General features: G+C 36.7%; 1 protein-coding gene across 7 annotated transcripts in view; it reads right to left on the bottom strand.

Moving 5' to 3' along the window:
- Positions 1–16,446, bottom strand: part of Peak1 (pseudopodium enriched atypical kinase 1) — a 249,793-nt gene that overhangs the window by 131,185 nt on the left and 102,162 nt on the right. For 5 of the 7 annotated variants that reach the window (XM_074061831.1, XM_074061830.1, XM_074061834.1 and 2 more), the window contains one exon: positions 5,839–6,000. The exons of the other annotated variants lie outside the window; for them this stretch is intronic. The gene's annotated coding sequence lies outside the window, so the exon portion shown is untranslated. The remainder of the gene's footprint in view (positions 1–5,838; positions 6,001–16,446) is intronic. 7 annotated transcript variants of the gene reach the window in all.

Raw genomic sequence — 16,446 nt, 5'->3', positions numbered from 1 at the left:
GCACGTTTGTGGAAAAGACTGTCCTTTTCCCCAATGAATGATACCCACAATCTTGCCAAAAATCATTTCACCAGGAACATGAGGGATTATTTGTGTTCACTATTATATTTCATTGTTCTGTTTTCCATGTTTTACCTGTGTAGTAAGTTTTGAGGTCAGGAAATGTCAGTCTTCTAGTGTTGTTCTGTATCAGAACTGCTTTGGCTGTTAAGGGCTCCTGAAGGTTCCGTATGAATATGAAAATGATTTTTCCTAATTTTAAAAAAAAGTCTGTAGAACTGTGACAGGAAATACACTAAACCTATTGGTCATGTTTTGGCGTACTGACATCTTCCAACTATAAACAAGGAATGTGCTTCCGTTTATTTATGTCCTTAATTTCTTATAGCAGGGTTTTATATTTTTCATTATACAAGTCTTTCCCTTCTTGATTAATTCCTAAGTGTATTATTTTTTCAGATGCTGTTGTAAATGGACTTATCTTGTCCTTTTCAGAGTATAAACTCCATGCGGCTGACATGGTGTACTGGCTCTGTATCATGCAATTTGCTGGAGACATTTGTTAGTGCAAGCAAGGGCTCTCTGCAGAGTCCTTAGTGTTTTCCACACACAAGGCCATACTGCTTACAGATAATTTTACTTCATTCCTAATTTAGATGCCTTTATTTCTGCTTCTTGCCTTACTGCTAACTCCTTTTGTGTATATTTTACAGCTGTTCTTTGTGGTTATCGTGGAGATTACACTGAACATCGTGAAGCTATAGCACTCTAATAACACAAAACTTCTACTCTTTCATATCTCATTCTCCACTCTCCTGACTGACAATACTTTTAGTACATGCCACAAAACATACTAATTCTTCTACGTAAATTAGTTTCAATATGTCTAAAATGTGGAGTTACACACCAGTTCCAGTGTTACCATTTAGATAAGTAATTTTTTAAAATGTAGTATTCTCTTACATCAGGAAAAGAAATATTAAACAGAGTTACAGAACACTGTATTTACTTTTGTTGAGATATTTATGTTTTTTGCTTGCAGCTGAGGACTCCTTTCATTTCCTCTCATTTCACCTGATTCACTCCATGAAGCATTTCTTGCAGTTTAGTGGCAGTGAGCTCCTTCTGCTTTTGTTCATCTGGCAATGTCTTAATTGTCTCCCTCACTGTTGAAGGAAAGTTCTTCTAGCTATAGCATTCTTGTTTCACAGCCTTCTTTCCTGTGACACACTGAATACATTGGTCCACTGCCTTCTGGCCTCCAAAGGTTTGAAAGCTAAATCTGTTTTCTTTTTGAGGATACCTTGCATGTGAGGAATCACCTCTTTCTTGTTGCAGTCAAAATACCCTTTGTTCTTAGCTTTTGAGTTTTGTTGTCTTGGCAGTAGTTTCTTTGAGTTTATCTTATTTGCAGTTTTCGTTGAGCCTCTTGGGTAATAACATGTATGCCTTTCATCAAATTTGGGAAGTTTTTGGACACTGTTTTTTCCAATATTCTGTTTTTACCTTTCCCTCTCTTTTGTCCTTCTAAGACTCCCACAATGTGTAGGTATGTCTGTTTCATGGTGTTCCACAGGTCCTTGGGCTCTCTTCAATTTTCGTCAACATTTTTTTCCTTCCGTTCCTCAGACCTGATCATTTCAATCTAACTTTGAATTCCTCTTGTGAAACTTTCATTTGAGTTATTATACTTTTCAGTATCACAAGTTCTTTGTTTTGGTTGTTCTTTTTTAGGTTTTCTGTATCTTTCCTGGTATTTTCATTTTAGTCAAACATAATTTTATCAACTTTCTCCACATCTTCCTTTGGTTTCTTTAAGCCTCTACCTTTGGCAACTTCAAGATTGTTGTTCTAAAGTCTCTGTTTAATAGACCTACCCTTAGTACTTTTTAGGGAAAGTCTGTTAATTTATTGGGCCATACTTTGCTATTTCATTGTTATGCCTTGTGCTTTTGTTGTTATTAAAAACTGGAGCTACAATTATTCAGTCACAGCAACTTCAATGGAAATCCTGGAAGGCCAACCAGAATTATGCTGTAGGGTTGGAGTTCCTGCAGGAATCCCACATAGGACAAAGCATGTTAAAGCTGTGGTAGTGAAGATGCAATGGAGACCAGGGAAGGCAGAGGTGCCATCAATACATATTGCTCAATGGGGAAAGCTCAAACAGTGTGCAGAGCTGGCCCACAGGAAGAGGCTGCCATCAGCACAGCATAGGGATGGGGCTATCCAAGCCCTTGGAAGCCCACATGCCGCAATAACAGAACATGGAGGTCAGATATGGAGCAGTAAGATTTCACGCCCACCCTCATGGGTTTTTGTCTTGCTTTGGACCAATCCTTCCTGTTCCCCTATTTCCTCCTTTTAAAATAAGAATGTTTATTTACTCTGTGCCAGTCTTACCTTTGTATCTTGGGAGTATGCAACTTTATTTTCTGATTTTTACAGGGGCTCATAGCTGAGTTTGTTTTGAGTCTTGCAGGAAAGTTCGGATTCGGGACTTTTTATCAATGCTCAAACAGTTCACTCTGGGGGATGAAATGAATGCATTTCGTGTGATGGACATTAACCTTGAGGGCCAGGGACAGAACGCTATGATTTGAATGAGCGCTCCTCGATGGTCCATGAAGATACAGGGCCTAGTAGGAAGCTCTTATGCTTACCCCTGTCTTCCCTAAGGCTCCCTCTCCTTTTCTCTCTGCTTCCTGGCTCGTATGTAACCCTCATTGTGACATGTGCTCCCTCTATGAGGCCCCAAAATAACGTGGAGAACTATGAGCTAAAATAAACCTCTCTTTAGCTTACAAGTCATCTGTGTCTGGTATTTTGTTATAGTGACAGAAAGGTGATTAGTAAGTATCTCTGGAAATCAGATTCTACCCCTTCCTTAGGGTTTGTTGGGGGATTTTTGTTTTGATTTACCTGTTGTAGTCTAGGCTCTGTCTGTGCCACATACTAATCTACAGCATAAATGTCAGGCCTTCTAAGATCTTTTCTGAGCCTGTATCTCTAATTAGCTACTCGATGTGGGAAAATTTCTCTCTCTCTCTTTTTTGAACTCAGGGCCTCATGTTTGCCAAGCAGGCATTGTATATTTATTTTACTTAACTTCTTTAAAAATGAGCTTCCCAATTGAGCATGGTGCCTCATACCTGTAATCCTAGCAACACAGCTAACAAATGAACTTAAAACTGGGTGTTTGACCTAACTTCATTCTAGCACTGCATAGCTAGAATGTCATCCTTTAAGTTCTAGCTTCTTCAAAGTGACCATGACAGTTTGTGCAGTTGAAAACCTAAACTATGAAAGTTAGAACAGTCATGAAATTGTACAAGTAACATCTTATTCAAAGGTCCCTTTTCAAATTCACAGATTTTAGATGTTGAAGGTCCTCGGCACAGGTCTGGTCAAAACATAGTATGTTTTCTTTCTCTCTCTTTTTTGAACTCAGGGCCTCATGTTTGCAAGAAGGCATTGTGGATTTATTTTACTTCTTTAAAAATGAGTTTCCCAATCGGGCATGGTGCCTCATACCTGTAATCCTAGCAACACAGAAGGTGAGATAAGGAGGATTGTGGTTTAAAGCCACCCAGGCAAAAAAGTGAGCAAGATCCCACTCAACAAATAAGCCAGGTGTGGTGGGACATGCCTGTGGTTCAAACTATGCAGGAGCCATAGGTAGGAGGACCTCAGTCAAAGACCACATTGGGCCAAAACATGAGACCCTATCTGAAAAATAACTAAACCAAAAAAGGGCTGGAGCATGGCTCAGGTGGTATAGTACATACCTAACAAGCACAAGGTCCTAAGTTCAAACCCTACTGATGCCCAAAGGAGTAAATGCAGAGGTCTTCTTTAATTCTGTATACCTCATGGTTGTGTTACATGACTTTTGAATTGGACTAAGAGGGAGAAGTAATGTAATCTTTGTTTTATTTTGTGGAGTGGTGAAGGTCTAGCCTGTTCTTGTTAATACTTTAATGTTGAAAACAAATTCAGTAATTTAAAAAATGGAAATGAATGATGACAAAACACCAGTGACAACCTGTGGATTTCAGCAATCCCATGCACAGTAACCAAAACTCACTGAGAGGAAGATTTAAATGGGATTAGCATTTATAAAGTATAATAAATGAATCACAGTAATACAGTTGACAGTATTGTTTTTAGTTCTGTGATGAAACTGATTATGTAAGAATTATGGAAGCAGATATATAATTACAGGTAAACTTTACAGCATTAATGCACAAGATGGGGGAAATATGGTGGCTTTCTATGTATTAATATACCTGAATAAGCAAACATTCAGCACCTTAATTTCTGCTCTACTTTAGAAGTAGCTTTCTTGAACTTAAATTTTTCTTTAATGGTTGAAGACCTAAAAGAATTGACTGGACATTTAAAAATGGCGGAATATACCTACATGACTACCAACAGATTACAGAAAAGCTCTCATTAATTTTAAGTAGAGGTTTAATCTTCAACTGAACAATTTTTTTTAAATCACACTTGATTAGGGTCCCCGCCATGATGAATAGATGTCAATACCATGATCTTGAACTTCAGAAACTGTAAGCTAAGCAACTCTGTTCTCTGCAAAGTACCCAGCTTCAGATATCTAGTTATAGCAACATACGGTGGAATAATATACTTCCCTTCTTCAAATTTCCTACACAATGGAGAAAAGAGTATTTAAGTAAAGAAAATGCCCATGTTTCACAACTGTCTCCTAAACAATATACTATTCAAAATCTTATAGATTTTTCACTTGTTACTTTAAAAAGGAGAAATTAGCAAAACAAAAAATTATTTTAAAAATGACTGTTAAGATTTTTTTTTAAGATGTTTTTCATCAAGGCTAGTGTTTGTGTAGGGATGAGTAATTAGAACATTCATTCTTTGATGATTTATCCTGAATTTCACTTATGAATGTGAATGATTTTATAAACTAAGAATCATTAGGACTGCTATACCATAATATAATTTGATTGACATCTACATTTCCTGCACTTCACAAGGGACTAATTTAGTCTGTAATACCTACTTCCTTCTAGTATGTAAGGACTCAAGCAAAATTATCCCTCAATATCAAATTGATGAGATTGGGTGAATAAAAGTTATAGTTATTCACTAAAATATCATAAAAATTGTAAATATTTGACTCTATATAAAAAATGCGTGAAAACAATTTTGGTCTAAGATCAAGAAGATTTAAGAAGGTTTAAGATCTTGAGTCTTAATTACTTTCTACTACACTTGAAATCTACCATCTTTTCAATTTCACAAGAAGAAAAATTTCACATCTTTTCAAATTTACCTTTTCCTGTTTTGGATCCTTATACCTTTTGTAACTCTCAATTCCTGTAAGATGAGCTTTTTAAAGGTAGAGAAAGGCAAAGGAGAAAATAAAGATGAAATAATAATAAGATATCAGATATGGAAGGAGAAGAGACCAGATGTCAATAAAGAAAAATGAAAAAAACAAACAAACAAAAAAAAGAAATAAAACTCAGAAAACAAGACTGAAAAAAGCCTTTGTGTATGCAAAAAGAACTACTTACTACTTATCTTGCTTGTTTTTTTTTCCTATGGTATATACTGGTCTTATAAAGGTACCGGTATATACCATATTCCTTCTCAAGTAAGCTTAAGAAGCTGGGGTAAGAATTGTTGGGAAATCAACAATTCTTTTAAACAAACATTAAGGATCAAAATAAAACTGACAGTGCTAATTTATGAAATTATCACATGTAAGGTAAACATTTAAATTTAAAAAAAATCTTTTCAACTCTTGTAAAGTGTTTGGTAAAGACAACATGACAGGGAAATTCTAGTTACCGCTTAAATTTGAAGTACTTCATCCATGTTGGTGACAGGCAGGGTTATCAGCTAGCCTTCGTTCCTTTGCAATGTCAAAGTGCCTTAGGTCTTTCCAAGATGAATGTCCTCTCTTCCTTGCCTTTCATTCCTTAGCATATATCCTGAAGTTGGGAATGTTTACTGCAGGAGAGAGACAAAAAGAAGAAAACGGAGGCAAACCGGAGAGTAAATCAGTTTCAAATATGTCAGATTTTTCTTTCCTTTTGTGTGTTCCTAATCTAACCCTCACTCAACAGTTTTAACTCATCTAATTTACTGAAGAAGTAATTCTCTTATTTAGATGGAGGCACAGATAGACCTTCATACACTTGCTAACTCCCATGTCATACCCAAGAACCAGGTAACTTACAAGAACTGAGACTAAGACTTCATTTGATTGTCCTCGTAGTCTTATTTTGCTAGAAGCATGTGGATATTAACTGGATGAAAAATCATGAAAGTATACTCCACCTTTATAAAAATAACTCTAAAAGTCACTAAGTCCAACACTGGAACAGCCTGTGTAAGATATCAAAACAGTTATCTTCAAATGCAAACATTTCTCTGGCCACCTAGCAAGTTTAGTTTAGACAAATATAAGGTGTATTTATAAATTGGCTTACAATTTTCATCTAAATTCACAAATCCTTATCTATTTATGATTCTTGGGAAGTCAATGTAAGCATTCAAAATTGGCTGAATTTCCCATTTGTTTTCTCTATAACATGAAATATCAAAATTGTTTTAGATTTTTAAAAACTACTCTTAAAAGATGTCATTCTGTATAGGCTTTTGGCTTTCATTATATGGGTAAGCCAGCTGTCATTAATATTATTGTAACCCTATGTTTAGTGTTTCTTAATGTCTTCCAATTTTTCTCTACTTTGGCATTCAGTAGTATGATTACAGGTCTAGATTTGGTCTATTTGTATTTATTCTACTTGCATTCACTGGGCTACTTGGTTCTATCAGTTTTTTGCCAAACTTGAGAACCTTTCAGCCCTTATTTGTTACAAAGCCTTCTCTATCCCATGTTCTTTCTTCTCCTCTGGGATTACAATACAGAAGGTCCATCACTTGTTATCCCATAAGCCATGCTCAATGACCTAAGCTTTTCTGAAATCTTTTTCCTACTCACCTTTCATCCAGGTCACTGCCCCTTCTGTTACTTTCACCTGCTGTTAAATGTATGCACTTTCCACTTTAAACATTGTATTTCAGTTCTATGATTTTGGCAGCTGCTGCTATTGGTTTTTTGTTTGACAGGTTCTTGGCTTTTCAAGACAAGGTATTGCCCTCTAGCCCAGGCTGGCCCCAAACTCAAGATCCTCCTGCCTTGGCCTTCCAAGTGCTTGGTTTTATATTGTTGTCATTTTTGCTTTGCTTTTTTGCGGTACTGGGAATTGAACCAAGGGTTTTGCATATGCCAGGAAAAGCTCTGCACTTGAGCTATGCCCCTAACCTGCTGTTTTTATTGTTTTCGAGATAAGGTCTTGTAGCAGGGAGGAGGGCCAAAAAAAGAAACAAGCAAGTCTGTGTACTGGTAATATAGCAGGGGGCAAGGGATGACACAGCAGAGAGATAAAACTTAAAAAATCTAAATGTGAGGAAAGTCACATAGCACTGGGGGTGAAATAGCCAAGAGTCTCATGCAACCATATATGGATTAAAACCTTGCTTTTTGCTTCTGCAACCTGCTTGCAAAGGTATATAAGGTGAGACCCCTTTGTTCTCTGATTCAGCCTTTAGATGTGAATCTGCTGAGCTGCTGCTGGCATTCTAATAAATATTGCTTCCTGAAAAGCCTTGGTGTCCAGTGTCTCTGTTCCAAGATTCCCATAAAAGTCTTACTAATTTTGTGAGTCCATGTGAGACCTTCAGACTTGTAATCCTTCTGCCTCTACCTCTGAGTAGCTGGGATTATAGGTATGTTGTCAGCATGCCTTGAAGTTTTGTTCTTTTATAAAACAGGTTCTATTTTTTCACAAAAAACTCTATTTTTATTCATGGTATCACCTTTCTCTTTGAGTTTCCTAACCATATTTACAATAGCTGATTTTAACTTATTGTCTGATGAATCTAACATCTGGACTTTTTTTCCTCTCAACAATGGATAATCTTTTTCTATTTCTTCATATATGTATTTTTTTTTTGATAGTACCTTATCACTTGAGCCCCACTCTCTAGCCCCTTTTGCTTTGGTTATATATCAATTAGGGTTTTGCACTTTTTGCCCAGAAGGGTCTCAAATCATGATCCTCCTACCTATGCCTCCCATGTAGCTGAGATTACAGATGTACACTATCACATCTGGTTTCCTTGTTGAGATGGAGGTCTCATTAACTTTATGCCAAGGCTGGGCATCAAACTGTGATCTCCTAACTCCACCTCCTGAGTAGCTGGGATTATAGATGTAAGCCATCACATCTGGCCATGTAATGATTTTTTATTATAACACTGGCCAATATGGATGATAGACTAAAGACAGTAAAGACACTCTGGATTTTATCTTTCTTTGAGACTATTGATTTCTCTTCTAATATGCAGTTAAAATACTCGTTGATACTGTCATATTCCGGATGCTTAGTTTCACACTTCATTGATGATGGTGTATTACAGTTTTGCCTTTATTCCTGGGAAAAATTCCTAAGGCTTTGAACACAGTCTTTACTCCTGAGGCAGATCTTTCTACACTACAATGAAGCCCTGTAATCTCTACCTTCGTAGGACTCAAACTCCATTGCAGATGGTGTTTCCACTTGTCTCCTCTAGCTTTCTCTGTTACATGTGAACTTAAGGGTCAGCAAGGAATTGGTGGAATATATACAAAGAAGTTGAGGCTCCCTGCTTTCTGGGAATTTCCACCACTGAATGCCAGAACAACTGGCATAGCTTCTATATGGTTGTGCATTACAATAGTAGTAACCTATCAATGTTGAATTCCTGACTTTTATTACATTATCCTGTTTATGTGTGATAATGTCTTTTAGAAAATACACTCTACAGTACTCACAGATAATGGGGCACAGGGTCAATAAATTACTCTTAAATGATGCAGGAAAATTTTATTCTTGCAACATGTTTATAAGTTTAAAATTATTACAAAAGAAAATAAAAAGGAAATGTATCAAGACCCTCCATTTCTAAATGCCTACGTGGAAGTCTCAAACAGTTACCTGCTTGAAGGAACAGCAGACTTGGGTAAAGTTACTCTACTGTGTTCCTTTTTGACAATTCACAATTCACAATACATGTGAATTATCAGCTGTCTCAACAAATCACACCGCAGACATGCTTTCACTTACTCATCTTCAACTACCACCTGTACACTTAGGGCCTGCTATGAAAGACTGGGTTTTAAGTATGAGAGATCAAGAGATAATAAGAAAGGCAAGAGCTCTCCTCTCACAGAGTTTATATTCTAGTACAAAAGATTAAAAAAACAAGGAATTTCAGATGAAGATAAATGCTCTGAAAAAATTAAATTGAGTATTAGAGAGAGACTGGAAAAGGGAGTTGCTGTCTCATTTAGGGCATCAAAGAAAGCCCCCTCAGAGGTATGTCCAAGCTGACACTGAAGAAAATGAGCTAGACAGGGACAGTTAGGAGAATTTTCTAGACAGGACATACATATCAGAAGATAAGAATGAGCTTATAAAGGAAAAAAAGTTTCTAAACTATCAAAACAATGAAAGGGTAATACATGTGAAAGAAGTCTTCTGAAATTGGCCTAACTTTAACTCTACTTATTCCCATATAATAACAACAATAAAATAACAATTGCTTAAAATTGTTAACTTCTCTACTAACAGTGCAAATTCTCTTTGGGTGGTGATTTTCCATTCATTTATAGCTTCTACCAGAACCAATCCTCCTTTTCTGTTCAGTCTCACTATATAGCCTAAGCTGGCCTCAAACTCACAATCCTTCTGCCTCAGGCTCCTGAGTGCTGGGATTATAGGCATGTTTATGCCATCATGCCTGACACTAATCCTTATTTTTATTCTCTGAAAACAAAATTTTTCTTCTTTCCACATGGAAAAAGAAATGATGGCTATTTTCTTTCTGGACAGTGTCTCTGTGTGCCAGGAAAACATCAGGGAGATGTAGAGGCAGAAAGTATTCTGCATGTATAAATATACTCAACAATGCTACCATATCCTATTGATACAACGGCATTAACGTAAACCCACCTCCTCCAGAACTTCCATTGCACTGGATTTTGGCTAACTGCCTAAGAAAAAAATTTAACTATACACCATAAGAAGAAAAGAGAGAAGGAAGGAGGGAAGAGGGAACGAGAGAGAGAGAGGGAGGGAGAAAGAGAAGAGAAGGGGGAAGAAAAGGAAGGGAGAAGAGGGAAAGAGAGGCAGGAAAGAGGGAAGGGAGGGAGGGAGAGAAGGAAGGAAGGAAGGAAGGAAAATGTGCTTATGACTGTGGGGTAAGAACTGCATAATCATTCTTCTGAAGTGTGACTTGAATTAACTTCACGGACACAGCATCAAAGAAGAGCACAGTCTGTATGTATCAATCCTGTGAGACATGTTGGAAAGTAAGTTCTAAGTGTGAGGACTGGCCAGTCAGTGCCGTTCACATCAGGTGAGTAAGGACAATACTCTTTGGAATGCACTTTGTGTCTAACTGGCTAAAGAGGTTATGTGAAAGACATCTGGAAGAACAGGTAACAAAGAAAGGAAGACTCGGTCCAAGAACGGAAACTAGAATGAAATACCAAGGATCTCACAAATGGAGTCAGTATAGAGTTAAAAGGCTGTAAGGTGAGGAAACTATTCTGTTCATTAAAACCTAGCCAACTTCATCACAAAATAACTGAATTTAGGATACAAAAATATGTGCTAATTTTGGAACATTAATGACAGAGGTATTGAAACACAAGAGAAGAAGTTAGCCTTATGAGAGTTAAACAGAACCTCGTCCCAAATCTCCAGTTGGCTGAGGAACTGCTGATACCACCTTTCCCTTTGTTTGAGGCCAGGTCTCACTATGCTGCTCAGGCTGGTCTCCAAGTCCTCAGCTCAAGCAATCATCTGACTTCAGCCTCTCAAGTAGCTCACACTACAGAACGTGTAACCACACCAGGCTTCTGAAACAACCTTTCACACTATATAATCTCTCGAAGTCCTATAGGCTCAAATTTGTGTGATCTTGTTTACTTTGTTTTAACTTAATAGTAGGGAATAGTTTCAAGTAAAAATATCACTTAGAACTGAAATACAATGGTGCTCGGAATCCTTCAGCTTAGTGGGAGCTGAACTCAGAGCAGGAGTTGTCGAGCCTTGACCCATGGGCCAAATCCGACCTGCCACCTGTTTATGTATGGTCTGAAAACTAAGAATAGATTTTATATTTTTAAACAGTTGAAAAAAATCAAAAGAAGACTATCTTGAGATATAAAAATATGAAATTTAAATTTCATTGTCCATAAATAATTTCATCAGAACATAGCCAGCTCATGTGGCTGCTTTTGTATCACAACAGCAGAGCTGAACAACTGTGACAGGACTGCATATACTTACGAAGTCTAACAAATACGCCATTTGCCCTTTACAATCAATGCTTGCCAATTCCTGATATAAAGGAAGTTCAACATGATTATCCTCTAAAATTACAGGACGTATATTTAAAAACCCTAGTTCAAATGGTTCACTTTAGTCCTTACCCACTGGCATTTTAGTCCTTTATGTTTCTGATGAAATGTTAGGTAATATTTTTAAAATTATTATTTCATAGTATTAAGACAGTTTTTATATTCTCAAAAAATTCATTTTCCAGATTTGTGAAACTACTGATTTGTAGGTATCATTTTCTTCTGATCAGTTTATTTAAACTTTGTAACGGACTCTTTGAATTGAAAATAATCATTCTCACAGAGAATATAAGTTCATTTATAAAAATACTGAGAAAAAAATGACTCAATGGGGGCTTAGACTGATTAAAATAGAATGTATTTATAGGTAAAATACCAAGGCAAAACTCCACTGAACAATGAAATGACACTTAAAACAATGAATGTAAAACAGGTCATGTTAAAAGGAGGGCCCTAGTGGGGAGGGGAGGGTAAAAGAAGAGGGTAAAGAAGGGTGACTATGGTTGATGTTTTTCTACACATGTATGAATATGGAACACTGAAACGTGTCGAAGTCATTTTAAGAAAGGGGTAGGGAAGAGGGGGAATAATGGAGGAGGTGAACCAAATCAGGGTACACTGTACACATATACGGGAATGTCATAATGATAACCCCTATGCTACTATCATATACTAATAAAATGTTGGAAAAAAAGAGCCACAAAAAAAAAAAATGAATCATTGGTTAAGTATTAGGGAAAAACTTCCGGAGAGCTTCTGAATTTTGCAAAGGTGTTCTTATTAAAACTCATTTTAGAATGATTCAATTTCTGCTTCTGAGGATAAGGGCGTAAACAGGTCCACAATGCTCTTCCAAATGTAACTGACCAGAACACATTGTAAAATACAGGACAAGGCTATTTTCAGACCAGGCAGTCCAGGACTGTGATCCCTGAGAAAAGAGAAACAAAAAAGTCCAGCCCTACCATCACCCAGGCTCTTAGCCAGGGAGCAATTTACCACGTCAGCAGGGAAGAAGAACCCAAATAGAGCCTGACAGTCTTCTTGACTTGAGGAGTCAGAGAGAAAAGTGCATGGAGGCCAGGGTGGTTAGAATTTAAGGAGCAGAGTATCAAAGGGAGGGAAAGAGTCCCAGTAATTTGAATGAGGGCTTCCCTGAGTATTTAGCTACATAAAAACTTGTATATGAGAAGGGTAAGATTTCTTGAGAGCAGAAAAGAACTTCTAATGACAGAAAATTACCAGAGAGGTATAAAATGAACAATTCTCAGGGCTGACAGGGCCAGGGAGTCAACAAGTTCCCTCTAGTAAGAAGGGAGAAACCTCAGGTCCATCAGCAAGGATCCCAGAAGAACCCCTCCATAGAAGAGGAGGAAGCAGTCCTGGGGAAAAGCCTACTAAGTACTTGATGTGCCTGAACATAGCTGCTAGGCCTAGAAAGGAACAAACTAACATACAATAAACAAAAATGCTGTTTAGGAAAAAGTCCAATGCTTAAAAGTCCTTAAAAGGGATTCAATAAAATTAACAACTTAAGAATGTAAAATCCACAAGTATTTGTCATTTAATGAAAAAAATTACTGGGCATTTTAGGAGGCAGAAAAATGTGGAAAGGGAGGAGAGGGAAGGAGAAGAGTGAGAGAAAAGAAAGAGAAAGAGAGAGACTCCAAAAAATAATGGAATTAGCAGGCAAAGACATTGAATGGGCTGTGTTAATAACACTCTCTATATAAGAACATAAATAAATGTAGAACTATGCTGAATAGGGAGATGGAGGATTTTCAAAAAAGAATTTTTTTCAAAAAAAGAAATAAAAATTATAATATTAAAATGAAATTTCACTGAATAGACTAGCAATAGTTTATATATTGAAAAAGATACAAGTGAACTTGAAGATAGAGAAATAAAATTTATACAAAATGGAGCTAAGAGGAAAAAATGAATGAGACAATGGAAAAACACTTTTGTAAAGGACTTATGTATATGAGAAGTGGCACAATACTATTCAATAGCACATTATTAAAGTATTAAAGAAGCATATTATAATCATATAGCAGAACTAAAACAAGTAGAACCAAGTATGAGCCAATGGGTGTCCAAATGAACCAAGAGGAAATTAAGTGGAATCCAAAAGAAAGGTAAAGAGAAAACAAATAAAGTAGCAAGGTGGTAGATTTCAATCCAATACATTTAATGGAAAGCCAGGTGCAGTGGCACATATCTGTAATCACGGCTACATGAGAGGCAGAGATTGGGAGGCACATGGTTGGATGCCAGCCTAGGCAAAAAGATAGTGAGAATCCATCTAAACGCCTATAATCCCAGTTACTTGGGAGGCATAGGTGAGCAGATTGTGGTCTGAGACCCATTCTGGCAAAAAAGTGTGAGACATTATTTGAAAAGTAACTAAAGCAAAAAGAGGAAGGGAGCATGACTCACACCCAGGGCTGCCACAAGAAAAAAAAATTGGCAAGACTCAAATATATGCTGTTCATAAGACTCTAACACTAAAAATAAGGAAACAGATTAAAAGTAAAAAAACTGGAAGAGCCATATTTGTATCAGGCAAGGTAGAAGAATACTGTCAGAGATAATGAGGGACATTTCATAATAATCGAGGGCTACCTCACGTAGGATGGAACAGTTCTAAGGTTATGTATGTCCGGAATACCAGAGGTACAAAACACGTGAAATAAGAATTGACCGAGCTGACGGGAGAAACACACACAGTTACGGATGGAGACATGAATATTACTCTCTAACTAATAGGACAATTACAACACAAGCACGGATAAACGAGTTGAGCAGCTGAACTGAGATTTATGGCGCACTCCAATCCACAGCAACAAAATGTCAATGTTTACAATACCAATGTATCATTTTAATAGTTTTATTATATTTCTGAATTAGCATACATTAGTAATACAAGGTTTCATTGTGGTAACTCCACACATGCATACAGTGTACTCTGAACAAGTTCACCTCCTCCATTAAATTTTCATCCCCCCCATTCTCCTCCCCACTTTTTCAAACAGTGTTTGATGGGTCTGACTTTGCTGTCTTCAGATATACATACACATATATACAAATGACACAATTTCATTTGTCTTTATGGCTAATATGCCATGGTGTGTATGTATATTATATGTATGCAGGTATATATACACACACATATACACACATTTTCTTTCTTCATTCATTGGTGGTTGGGCATCTCAGCTGATTCCACAGTGAATAGAGCTGTAATAAACATGGGTATGCAGGTCTTTCTCTTGTATATTGACTTAACATCCCTTTAGATATATGCCCAAGAGTGGTTTGGGCAGAGTCATAGGTAGGCCTATTTTGTTTCCTGAGGAACCTCCATACTGATTTCCATACTGATTTCCACAGTGGCTGCACTAGTTCACATTTCCACCAATACTATATGATGACTTCTTTTTCCCCATACCCCATTACCCTTGCCAGCATTTGTTGTTTTCTTGGTTATTGATAATCTGACTGGAGTGAGATAGAATCTTAGCACAGTTTTGATTTGCATTTCTTTTACAGCTAAGGATATATACATTTTACATATTAGTCATTTGTATTTCTTCTGAAAACTGTTGGTTCAAGTCATTTCCACATGACTTGATTTAGTTTTTTGAACTCTTTATATGTTCTGGATGTTAATCATTTATTTGTTGAATAGCTGGTGTAGATTTTCTCCCATTCTGTGTGTTGTCTCTTCAATTGGGTAATTATTTTCTTTGATGTGCAGAAACTTTTTTAATTGGTACAGTCTCATTTGCCAATTCTTGCTCTTATTTACTGGGCAACTACAGTTCTATTCAGAAAAATAATTACCTATATCTTGCAGATTATCCCCTATTTTTTCCTGTACTAGTTTCAAATCTTATAGTAAGATCTTTGATCTTCTGGAGTTGATTTTTGTACAGGGTGAGAGATAGGGGTCTAGTTTCAGTATTCTGAGATAACCAGTTTTCCCAGAAACATTTATTGAAGAGGCTGTCTTTTCTCCAGTGAATGTTTTCTGACTTCTTTGTCAAAGATCAGATGGCTGAAGCTGTGTGGTTTTACTTCTGGATCTTCTGTTCTGTTCTATTAGTTTTCATCTCTGTTTTTGTGCCAATACCATGCTTGCTTTGTTACTATGACTCTGTAACATAACCTTAAGTCTAGTATTGTGATACTTTTAGCTCTGCTTGTTTTGCTAAGGACTGCTTTGCTATTCAGGGTCTTTTATGTTTCCATTTGAATTTTAGGATTGATTTTTCTATTACTGTGGAGAATGACATTGTGATTTTGATGGGCTTTTCACTGGATCTGTAGTTTGGCCACTTTCACAACATTAATTCTACCAATCCATAAACATGGGATGTCTTTCCATCTTCTGCTGTCTTCAATTTATTTCTTCAAGGTTTTTTGTTTTTTTCTTCAAGGTTTTGTAGTTTTCATGTAGAGGTCTTTCGCCTCCTTGATTAAATTTATACATAGTTTTTTTTTTTCTTTTGAGACTATTGTGAATGAAATGATTTCTTTCTCAGCCTGTTCATTGTTGGTATGCAGAAAAGCTAATGATTTTTGTATGTTGGTTTTATCCTGCTATGTGGCTGAAAGTGTTTATCAAATCTATTTTTGGTGGAATCTTCAGCATCTTTTACGTATAGAATCGTATCATCTGCAAAACAAGTATAATGAGTTCTTCCCTCCCTATTTGAATCCCTTTTATTTTGTTCTTTTGCTTTACTGCACTAGCTGGGAATTCTAGTACTATAGGGAGTAAGAGTGGAAAGAGTGGACACCCTTCCTGACTACAGGAAAGCATCTCAGTTCTTCCCCACTTAGCATGATGATGACTGTAGTTTTCTTACACATAGCCTTTATTATGTGATTCCTTTCTTCAGAGCTTTTGTCATAAAGGATGATGAATTTTGTCAAAGGTTTTTCCTGCACGAATTGAGATGATCATGTGACTT

This window comes from Castor canadensis, chromosome 19 (genome assembly GCF_047511655.1).
Source record: "Castor canadensis chromosome 19, mCasCan1.hap1v2, whole genome shotgun sequence".
In the NCBI taxonomy this organism is placed as follows: domain Eukaryota; kingdom Metazoa; phylum Chordata; class Mammalia; order Rodentia; family Castoridae; genus Castor; species Castor canadensis.
Note: the sequence above shows the minus strand (reverse complement) of the source record. Positions and strands in the feature narration are given on the sequence as shown.